The 11,229-nt window shown below is 31.2% G+C and overlaps 1 pseudogene; it reads left to right on the top strand.

Moving 5' to 3' along the window:
* The first annotated feature begins 715 nt into the window (after positions 1–715).
* LOC149237220 (elongation factor Tu, chloroplastic-like) lies at positions 716–1,675 on the top strand (annotated as a pseudogene).
* The last annotated feature ends 9,554 nt before the right edge of the window (positions 1,676–11,229 follow it).

Genomic DNA, 11,229 nt, shown 5'->3' with positions numbered 1-11,229 from the left:
CTTGTCCAATTAGGGGCATGGACAAGTTTAAAACTCGTAATAAAAGCACCTTAATCAATGATGGCCCCAATAAGTTTGGTTTTTGTGATTATTTATTTAAACTGAATTCTCCATTTGATAAATTTGTAGCACTTTCCTGCTGCTGAAAATAAGTCATTATTTTATGTTGCATGCTTCCTCAGTCACAACAATTCAGGAAAAGAAATGTCATATTATTGCCTACTTGAAAATTTTCTTGCACATTTGTTGTTATTTTAGTCCATACATTCTTTTGTCTGAAGTACAACATTATGCTTCGAGGTAGTGGTAACCGATTTTGTCACATTGACTATTTCTGCACATTCATATATAACTTTTTTGTAATGCTTTTATAGAAGAACTAGAGACTAATGTTAAATGTGTTTTTTTTCACCAAATAAAGTGCTAAATCATAAGAGTGAGAAGGCCATGCCAAAGTCCTCTTTAAGTCATTATGGATGTAATGAGTTACATATACTGATGAATATGCTTCATAATACACAGATTTCTTTTCTTGGACTAGCTTGGATTAGTTAGTTATAGTGTGATTGATGTTTCTTAGTGAGCATATGTTTAGTTATAGCCTATTTTTCACTTGTTTGTTTTAAATTTTAATAGATTGAATTACTCACTCTATTCAATTCTATGTTGTATTTTCAGCTACACAAGTTTGGGTGAGTAATGCATTGTAGTTTAAAACCCGTGTGAAGTGGGTGTACTCAACGTAGTGGTGTTCTTGAACAAATTGGATCAGGTTGATGAGGAGGAGTTGCTTCAGTTGGTTGAGCTTGAGGTCAGGGAGATCTTGAGTTCTTATGAGTTTTCATGGGATGGTGTCCCGATTGTTTCGGGGTCAGCGTTCATTTCTTTATAGGATTTGATGGAAAATACAAACATCAAACGAGGTGAGAATAAGTGGGTGGATAAGATTTATGATCTCATGGCTGCAATGGATGAATATATTCCAATTCCACAAAGGTAGACTGAGCTTCCTTTTCTGGTGGCTGTAGATGATGTTTTTCCTATCATTGGTCATGATACTGTTGCAATTGGACAAGTTGAGAGAGGGTATATTAAGGTTGGAGAGCCTGTGGAGATTATTGGATTGAGGGAAACGAGGGTGACTACTGTGACTGTGCTTCATATTTTCCAAAAGGTATTGGATAACTTAGTTGCAGGGGACAATATGTGTATGCTTCTCAGAGGTATTTAGAAGGCTGATATAGAGAAGGGAATGGCTTTGGAAAAGCCTGGGAGTATAACTCATTCAGAATTTTCAGCAATTGTGTATGTGCTCAAGAAAGAAGAAGGGGGGAGGAATTCTCCATTTTTCCCTGGCTACAGGCCCCTGTTTTACATGAGAACTAATAATGTCACTGACAAGCTAACTTCCATAATGAATGACAAGAATGAGAAGTCAAAGATAGTAATTCCTAGGGGCCGTGTGAAGATGGTTGTCGATTTGAGAAATGTAGTAGCATGTCAACATCGTATGAGATTTGTCATTAGGGAGCGGGGTAAGACCGTTGGTGTTGGTGTTATTCAATCCATCATCGAGTAGGAAAAGAAATGTCAGATTATTTTCTACTTGAAAATTTCTTCGACGTTTGTTGTTATTCGAGTCTATAATGTCTTTTGAATGAAGTAAAACATTATTCTTGGAGGTACTGGTGACTGACTTTGTCACATTGGTTGCTTCTCCACATTCATAATATATATTTTTTTAATGAGTTTAAAGTAGAACTAGAGACTAATGTTAAATGGATTATTTTTCACCCAATAAAGTGCTAAATCATAAGAGTAAGAAGGCCATGCCAAAGTCCTCTTTGAAGTCGTTCTGGATGCAATGAGTTACATATACTGATGAATCTGCGTCATAATACCCATATTTGTGGTCCTAGACTAGCTTGGATTGGTTAGTCATGGCATGATTGATGTTTCTCTATGATCATATGTTTAGTTATATGATGTTTTTCACTTGTTTATTTTAAAATTTAATAGATTTAATTAGCCACTCTAATCAATTCTATGTTGTGTTCTCAGCTAGAAAAGTTTGGGTGAGTGATGCACTGCAGTTTAAAGGTAAATTAAAATTACATGTTTTAGTCACAAAACATTGGTTTGGAAACATGAAACCATCACTAAATATTTCTTGAAGGTAAATATATTCAATTATGCACTTTGCACCAAATTTGTGCCATCCACTATAGATGTATAGTAGTGGGTAAACCAATAATAGTTAGATGCGACTCTTTTAGTAAAGTAGCTATAATTTGAATTAATGTGTTTTAAAGGAAGGACAACTGTCCATCTTGACTTCTTCCATTAGTTTCTTGAATTAGTTTCATTTCAGTAGGATGTTGGTTGACTAGATTGATACCTTCTGAGCTACTTCCTCCTATTTTCTCTTTAATTGGATTGTTGTACTATCATGGTAGCCAATCTTTTCCAATATCATTTCATACAGTTGTTTCTTGAATTAGTTTCATTTCAATAGGATGTTGGTTGACTAGATTGATACCTCCTGAGCTACTTCCTCCTATTTTCTCTTTAATTGGATTGTTGTACTATCATGGTAGCCAATCTTTTCCAATATCATTTCATACAGTTGTTTTGTCTCTTCTTTGTTCCGTAGAATATTTCCCGAGTGTTGACTAAGAGAAAGCTAAAACCTTTAAAATGTTTAGTCTTAGTTTTTTTTGGTGTATGTGGGTATCTACTGTATTCTGTGCTAAAAATATTAGTGCTGCCATACTTAATGTTAGGGTGAAATACTTTGCTATGTCCAACAATATTTACACAATCTTGTACTAGTCATTTTAAGCATTTTTTTATACTTCTAATCATGATGTCCCATCTATCCCATCTATGTTGTTTGTTAATTTTAGGTCACTCAGGAGGTTTCCCTTTCTTATTTTCTATGCAAAGAGATTTACATTAAAGGGATTTACATTGCATATTTTAATGAATTCGAAGCTACTAAATAAAAATCTAATTCTCAACAATGGTTTTCATTTTTTTTTGTTAACAGAATTATTCTAATTCAAATGCTAGTTATTATTTAACTATAACATCACATAGTTATTTATTATAGTTGTATATATAAAATATATAACATAACACAATTTTACAACTATTTAAAATAACACACACACACATATATATTATAAAATAACATGGTTCTATAACTATTTAGTTCATAACATAGAACTTTATAATTATTCAACATGTATAACATAAAAATATTTAACATAACACACACATATATAACACAGCGTGTAACACACACACACACATATATATATAACTAAATTATAAGATTATAACATATCACATAGCTAAATATATTATAGTTATATATATACTGTTTCTAACATAACATAAAATTAGTTAACATAACATAGTTCTCTCTCTCTCTCTCTATATATATAGTTCATAACATAAATTTTTATTAACTAGATATGAAATTTAACTATTATACTATAGCATCATATAGCTATATATCATAGCCCCATATATATATATATATATATAGATAACATAAAATAATTCTATAACTATTTACAATAACATAAAGTTATTTGAAATAATATATATATATATATATATATATATATATATATATTGTAACATAAAATAGTGTAACAAGTACATTGTGCATAACTATAACATAATATAATTATAACATTTATTATAGCGTAATTATTTAAATCATAACATGCCCACGCACGCACGCACGCGCGCGCACACACACATAAGTTCATATTTCAACTATGCATCATTGATAGATACACATTAAATCCATTATGAACACTGTATTTTGACTAGTAAATAAAAACATTTAGACTCAAGTTTCTAATTTGTACCATATTGTTTCATTACGTACTGTGTTGTACAACAAAGATTTTCTTCATGTGCTTGCAACTAGTACATGTCATGTATCAAAGTCAAACATTAAGAATGTAAAGTCTATTGTAGTATTTGGTTGGCATGAAATTTTATCAGTTTTGTAAATATGTTTTTTTCAACTGTTTACATATATATTTATATATTAATGCACTATGAATAAAATGCATTATTTAGAAATGAGAAAAAGTGTGAGGGTAGATTTTATCACTTATTTCAATTGTGTTTACGTGGAACTCAATGTAATTTGTTTGATAACTTATCTAAAAATGGGCTCTAAAGTTTAGGACTTCACGCTAGATTATTCTGCGTGAGTTTAGAGATGGTTTTTTGCCAACATTTTTTTCTTAGATTAGTTTATATGTATTATAGGTAATATGTTTAGGCATCCCATATACACACCGGAACTGTAGGTCATCGTAGTGTGAGAGGTTACGTTATACGTGGTCGGGATTGTGATAGATCATGTAACCCACCAAGAGTTCATGTTCCCATTGTAGAGCCTACCTCTGACACTAGTCAGAGGGTCAGAGGCAGTGTTTCTGTCTCTGTTGATGACCATGCTACATCCAGTGGACCTTATTCACCCATTTCAGGTACACTTCCTGCATTTTTAAATCCTCTTTAAAATTTATGTGTTTATGTCTTGAAATTTTATTTAATTTTTAAATTGTCTACAACTGGTGTGCTTGAATTTAATGTATATGTTATTATGCTTCTAATTTGTTAATTATATACATGTTAAATTATGTTTATGATTTACAGGTCCTCAGTAGGCTAAAATTGAGGATAAGAGTGCAACATCGAGCCCTCTGTGGGATGATGCTATAACTCAGATCACATTAGAGGATGTTATGACTAGTCGTACATGGATCACAACAAAGATAAAGAATTCCCTGCCAATTCACTGTCTTGTATTGCATTGTCTTTAATGAGGGATAACATGACTAGGTTGATCGAGACATGTCGAAGGTCACGCCCACATAGCCACATATTACAGTTCATACACAGGGTCAGGAGGCATGAGGTTAGAGGCTCAGATTCTTGGGAGGTGGTGAAAGAGGCCACCAAGGACATTGATGTTTGAGGGGAGTTGTTCGACATCCCTATGAATCTCACCGCTAGACATAACAGTTTGATACTACTGAAATATTTTAGTAATATTCATGCAACTCCTTTCATGTATGATATATTCATTGGGGCTTGAGGCAAGTTCCCCAACCATGACTAGGTCACCATTTATTTTTCTAAACAATTATATGTAGAGTTTGTGTTACATATGAGGTCAGATTACACTAATACCAAATCTCATTTTTATGTTACCGACATGGGATGTACCTATGAGCATGAGGGGGTGCATAGGGACCCTAGGCATGTAACACCACCTCCGAGATTCTTTCCACTGCCGTCTCAGAGCTTGGTATTATCTAGAGAGTTAGAGGAGTTGTCACAACTTGGTTGTGAGACACATGAGACTATTGAAGACAACATGTGGGTGGCATTGGATAGTGCACATGTTTCATTACATAAAGAGATTAGGAAACCACCACCACTGCCTTGTGATCCACCAATGCCCTTATATGATGATGAATTTCTCGCGAGTTTACCCTTTGATCATCTTTTGACACACACATGTATGCATCGTGATGCAATTCATGAGACTTGGAGGGTGCATGACCCGTGTGACATAGGCCGAGTATATATATATATATATATATATATATATATATATATATATATATATATATACGAAACTTATGACTCTTATTGTGAAATTATGCATACTTATTTATATTAAAATTTATAGCTCATATTAGATTGCATAATTTATGTTAATAAGTTCATGATAACATGTAGACATGTTTCAGCTACATGGATGATCTTACGAGGTCATTCAAGGGGAAGTTGATCAACGAAGGCATCCTAAACCAGAGCACATTTCCATGGATTCTCCTCCACCTCCACCTCCACCTTATATGTTCACTAATTTGGAGGAGAGTCAATATGTACAACCCGATGGAACAACAATTGTGGTAAACTTGTTTATTCCCAAGATTTCAACATTTTTTTTTTCATGTTACATAAATATGCTTATTAATTTTATACTAATTGTAATTTGTCCTTGAGATTGTGTACACAAGCCCATATGCAGAGTTTCGTTAATTCCACTATTATGGGGAAACATGAGTGGGATGTTGGGTTTAGAGGCATTGATGATTTAGGTCCATCGATGCAAGCCTCGATCATTGAGCCACAAGAAAGGGAGCACCAAACCTAGATTCATGATCAGACCCCATCCTATCGGACTTGCATTTGGACTTGAATGAGGTCAATAGATTCATGTATATATTAAAAATGTGGTTCAATATAATTTATTTCCACATTTTTTATTTTGTACAAATAATTATCTAATTGGTTTGAATTTATATATGTTATATTGCAGTACCAACTTCTAGACACTTACCTTGTACAATAGAACTCACATAGGAGTTTTGGTGGTACTTAGAGTGTCCTAGCTTGTATACTTTTAGGCTCATTTGATATGGCATATTCACACGTGTGATAAAGACTTCGTGTATTTTCATACATGGACAGATTATCGATGTACATCATGGACATTATTTTAGTTATGGATGCTTATTATTTCAGTTTATGGATGTCCATGTGGTATTCATAATTTGTATATATTTTCATATGGATAGTTTATTGATACATGTATTCACTATTTCAGTTTATGGATTTGTATTAATCTTGTTTATGAATGCTATTTTTGAAGTTTAAATGGATTTGTTAAATTTGTTTCACTAATTTAATAAGTTTTCTATATACTATAACTTTTATTAGTAAAATATATGTTTAGTTTTGATTTTGATTTCGAGTTTCATAGACTAAAAAAATAAGTACAATCCTTAAAGTTATGATTCAATTCGCTTTGATACTTCAAAATGAACTAGAATATATCATGTATCAATTTAATATTGAATATGGAAATAATTCCAATCATGCTTCATATTGAATTGTAGAAATTAGTGTCTTTAGTGTAATCAACATATATGTTATTACAATTCAATTTTAAAAATAGATTATTTAAACTATAAATTCATCCTTATATACATATAGATATATGAAAAATTTTGTGACCCACCCATATACCATTGCATGGACAACCTTTTCAAGTATTTCAATCAATTTCTTATCTCAAGTTTCAACTAAAAAACACAAATATGATTGAAATAAGTTTTATTCAATTTTAATATTAAAATATCTCATGTAAACAACAAATAAGTTTTATTCAACATTATTTATTTTGAGATTATCTACAAGAGCTTAGTCATAACATGGTATAAATCAATTGTATTGAAATTTAATATAAAGGTCAAACGATAATATATGGCAAAATTTCTATAATTTTATATAATGGTATCAACTTTCTTAAATTTACAAGTAGTTATCCAATATTTCAATCAATTCGTTATCATAGAAATTTATGTTTTATTCAATTTCTAAAAACTCAAATATGATGGGAATTTCTCTTCCTCCCTCTCTCCCCTTTCCATCTATACCTCTATCTCTCTTTGTCTCTCCTTCTTCATCTCTCTATATCACCCCGCAAACATACACATTGTTTCTCCATATTTATCTAAATCTCCCTCCCTCTCCCTCTCCCTTTCTCTTCCCCTTCTCTCCCTCTATCTCCCCTTATATCTCTCTTCCCCCTCTCTCCCTCTATATCCCCTTATATCTCTATTACCTCCTACTCTCCTCTCTCCCTCTCTCTCCATCCCCCTTGCCACTCCCTCCCTCTCTCTCTCTCTCTCTCTCTCTCTCCATCTCCCTTGCCACTACCTCTCTCTCTCTCTCTCTCTCTCTCTCTCTCTCTCCATCTCCCTTGCCACTACCTCTCTCTCTCTCTCTCTCTCTCCACCTTTCTCTCTCTATATTTCTTTCTTCTTACCTTCCTCTCACTCCCCCTCCAACTCCATCTCTCTCTCTCCCTCCCTCTCAAGCACTCTCTCTCTTCCTTTCTCTCCCAGCTCCCTTTGTCTCTCCCCCACGTCGCTCACTCACTCACCCCCCCCGCCCCCCTTCTATCTCTATATGTCTTGAACTTCTTCCTTCCCTATATTTTCCTCCAACTCCATCTCTCAAGTTCTGTCTCTTTCTCGAAGAATCTCTCCTCCTCTCCCTCTCTCCATCTTTGTGTCACCATATCTCTCTCTTACCCTTCTCTCCCACTCTCTCACTTTGTAGTTCAAAAACATTAAAATACTTTGACAATTAAAATATTATGTTTAATTTTTAATTTTTTAATTTTAATGTCGTACAACAATTTCATTTTTTTATATAATACACATTGAAAATGGAAGATTTCAATTGTGTGTTGTACATTCACTTGGAGAAAAAATGATTATTTTCCATGGAAATACTATCTAAAATTTTCCAAAATATTAATATTCTAGCTACCTCCATTAAAGATAAATAGAGCACTTCATGTCTTCTAGTTGAAACTGTTTAGGTTTTATTTCTTTAAAGGTAGCTTTAGGTTATGATTATTTCAAGAATTTAAAAATATTATACATTTTATTACATTAGACTTGTAAAAAAAATTAGGTTAAATTAAATTAGTAACATATATATTGAGTGAGCTTGTATTACTCATTTTGTGTTAATGACTCTTTTTTTGATGCCTATGGCGAGTATACATTATAATATAAGAAATTTTCTATTATATTAAAGTTAATAATATTATATTAATGCAAAATTAATAAATTTAATATTAACATTAAAATGTATTAATATTAATATTTTTATATTAATATCATTTTATCATTTAATTTAATATAATAAAAATAAAATTCTTTTAATATTAATATTAAATTTAATAAGGTTTTTATATGACATTATAACAAAAATTTTAATAAGGTTTGGAATTTCAGAATAAGGTAAAAGTTTAATTTTATATTATTCATTTTTTTTATAGAGGCTTGATCGAGCTAAACAGCTCGATTGATTCATAGGACTCAATCAAACTCTTGTTAACCACATAAATGGTTTGATCGAGGCTTTACAAAACCCTCGATCGATTTATTTAAATTTCAAATATATGCACTCGGTCAAACACTTTAATCACTCGATCGAGCCTCTTAAGTCCTAAAATCAGCAATTTCAGCACCCGTTCTGAAAAATTATCTACAACTCTATTTTGTACCCTAGGGTAATTGGGGCTAAATTTTTCCTCAGTTAGCGGAGTTGATCATGTTGGATTCATGAAGGAATCCTCTATCCAATGGCATATGAATTTGACATTTTTGAATTCATATGATATTTTTCATATATATATATATATATATATATAATGCTTGAAATTTTTTTTGAATCGATTTAAAGAGGTTGAATAAAACATCAATAACATAAAATATAGACAACAAATTTTTTTCAAAAAATACCACTATCTTCGTTTACGAGTCTTTCTCAAAAGCGTACTTTTGGTCTTTCAATTTATTTAAATAGTTAAAAGAAACCTTACATGAACATGTGTCTCCAGAATGCAATTGAAATATTACTTCGCCAACTTTGAAAATTAATAAAAAATATATTTTTGCACAAAAAATATATTTTTAATATAAAAAACTTATCTCTCTTTGTTTAAATCATGCTCATATATATATAAAAAAAAAAAATCACATTTTAAACTAAGTTATTCTATGTGAACACATGCATACCTCTTAAAATGGGTGAAAAGTTGCAAGGACAAGCATTTAATTTAATGCAAAATTGACATACTATACGATACTAAATATTTTTGCAAAAACTATCATTATGACAACAATAAAACTCTCCACAATTTATCCTTTTATTCCGAATCAAAATTAAGAGTGCTTATATGAATTTTGAGGGTTTCAATTTGATAAAAGAAGAAAAACTTGAAATTTTATCGTCACATTTGGCCCAAAAGTATAACCCATCTTCAAGATTTCACCCTAACATAATGAATGCATAATAATTTTTTTAAATGATTAATATGTTCATTTATATTTTTTTGGGTTGCTATAACAATCAATTCCATAAGTACTTATAAATGTAAATTAAATTTTTTGGGAAATTTTTTTATTGAAAAATCCATTGATTTGTGTGTTGGTTTATGTGGAGTATAATATTCATGATTCTAATCTTTTCATGAATTGTTAAACATTTTATGGGAAGAAATGAGGTTCGGAGTGGGATTTGGGTTGGGATTGCGATTAGGAATCATTTATAAAAGAATGGTAGGTGGATAGATATTTTTCCATTTTATCATTTTTTTTTCTCTGAAATTGAAAAAGGCAAAATCTGCCAAAAGAAATTGAAATATTTAGTCAATCAAAATAACTAGTACCTAGTCAACCTATGTCATTAAGTGCAAAAACTAGCACCTAGTCAACCTATATCATTAAGTGAACTATTAATTGAAATTATTCATCTAACTTTTATGAGAGAAAGTTAAGTGACGTGGGAAGTAATACTACTAGAATTAAATGATTGCTATACATAACTTTGTGAGGTGCATAATTCCAATAAAGTGGATAATTTCCATTTTTTAAGTTTATAAATAGTATGGTATTATTCTTAGATTAATAAATATTATATAATTTTCATAAAGTGCATAATTTACCCCTTTTTAGATTGTAAACACTGTGGAGTTATTGTTGAAAGAATAAATGTTTTATATATGGTATCTACATTTATGAAATATATTTCATCCTATTGTAGTTAGTTTTCTTTCATTTTGGAAAAAGAAAATTTATAAAATTAAATATGCAAAACCAGAAAAAAAGATATATATATATATATATGAAAAGAAACAAAAAGGGAAAAAGGAAAAAAAAGAAGTGAAGGATTCTTTGTGTAATATTTTTGGAATTCTAATTTTTTGATGGCAGATGGCACAGGCCCGCTACATTGAAGGGAAAGTTTGGATTGTTAATAATATTTAACATGTGCTTTAATTGCAATGTGGGCTAGCCCCACCACAGTGAAGCAAAGCGAGGATTAAAGAATTCACAACTCAACTAGCGCGGCATCGTTGCATGTATCTAGGCTCCACATACCATGAACCTAACATCACAAAGGGATCAATTGTTATGCATTAAGGGAATCTGGAGGTATAAAACAAGACTCCTAAGGAAATTATAAAATAATAGTGGAAATAATAAAATAAGATTAGATTGCATCATCAAATTTTAGACGGAAAAAAAGACAAACTATTTTTTCAACTTGTATTTTCAATTTATATCCTTATGGGTTTACTCAAATTTATAGCAAAAA

Source organism: Pinus tabuliformis, chromosome 8 (assembly GCF_031772625.1).
Source record: "Pinus tabuliformis cultivar Carrire ecotype Pingquan chromosome 8, CPIR1, whole genome shotgun sequence".
Classification (NCBI taxonomy): Eukaryota; Viridiplantae; Streptophyta; class Pinopsida; order Pinales; family Pinaceae; genus Pinus; species Pinus tabuliformis.
Note: the sequence above shows the minus strand (reverse complement) of the source record. Positions and strands in the feature narration are given on the sequence as shown.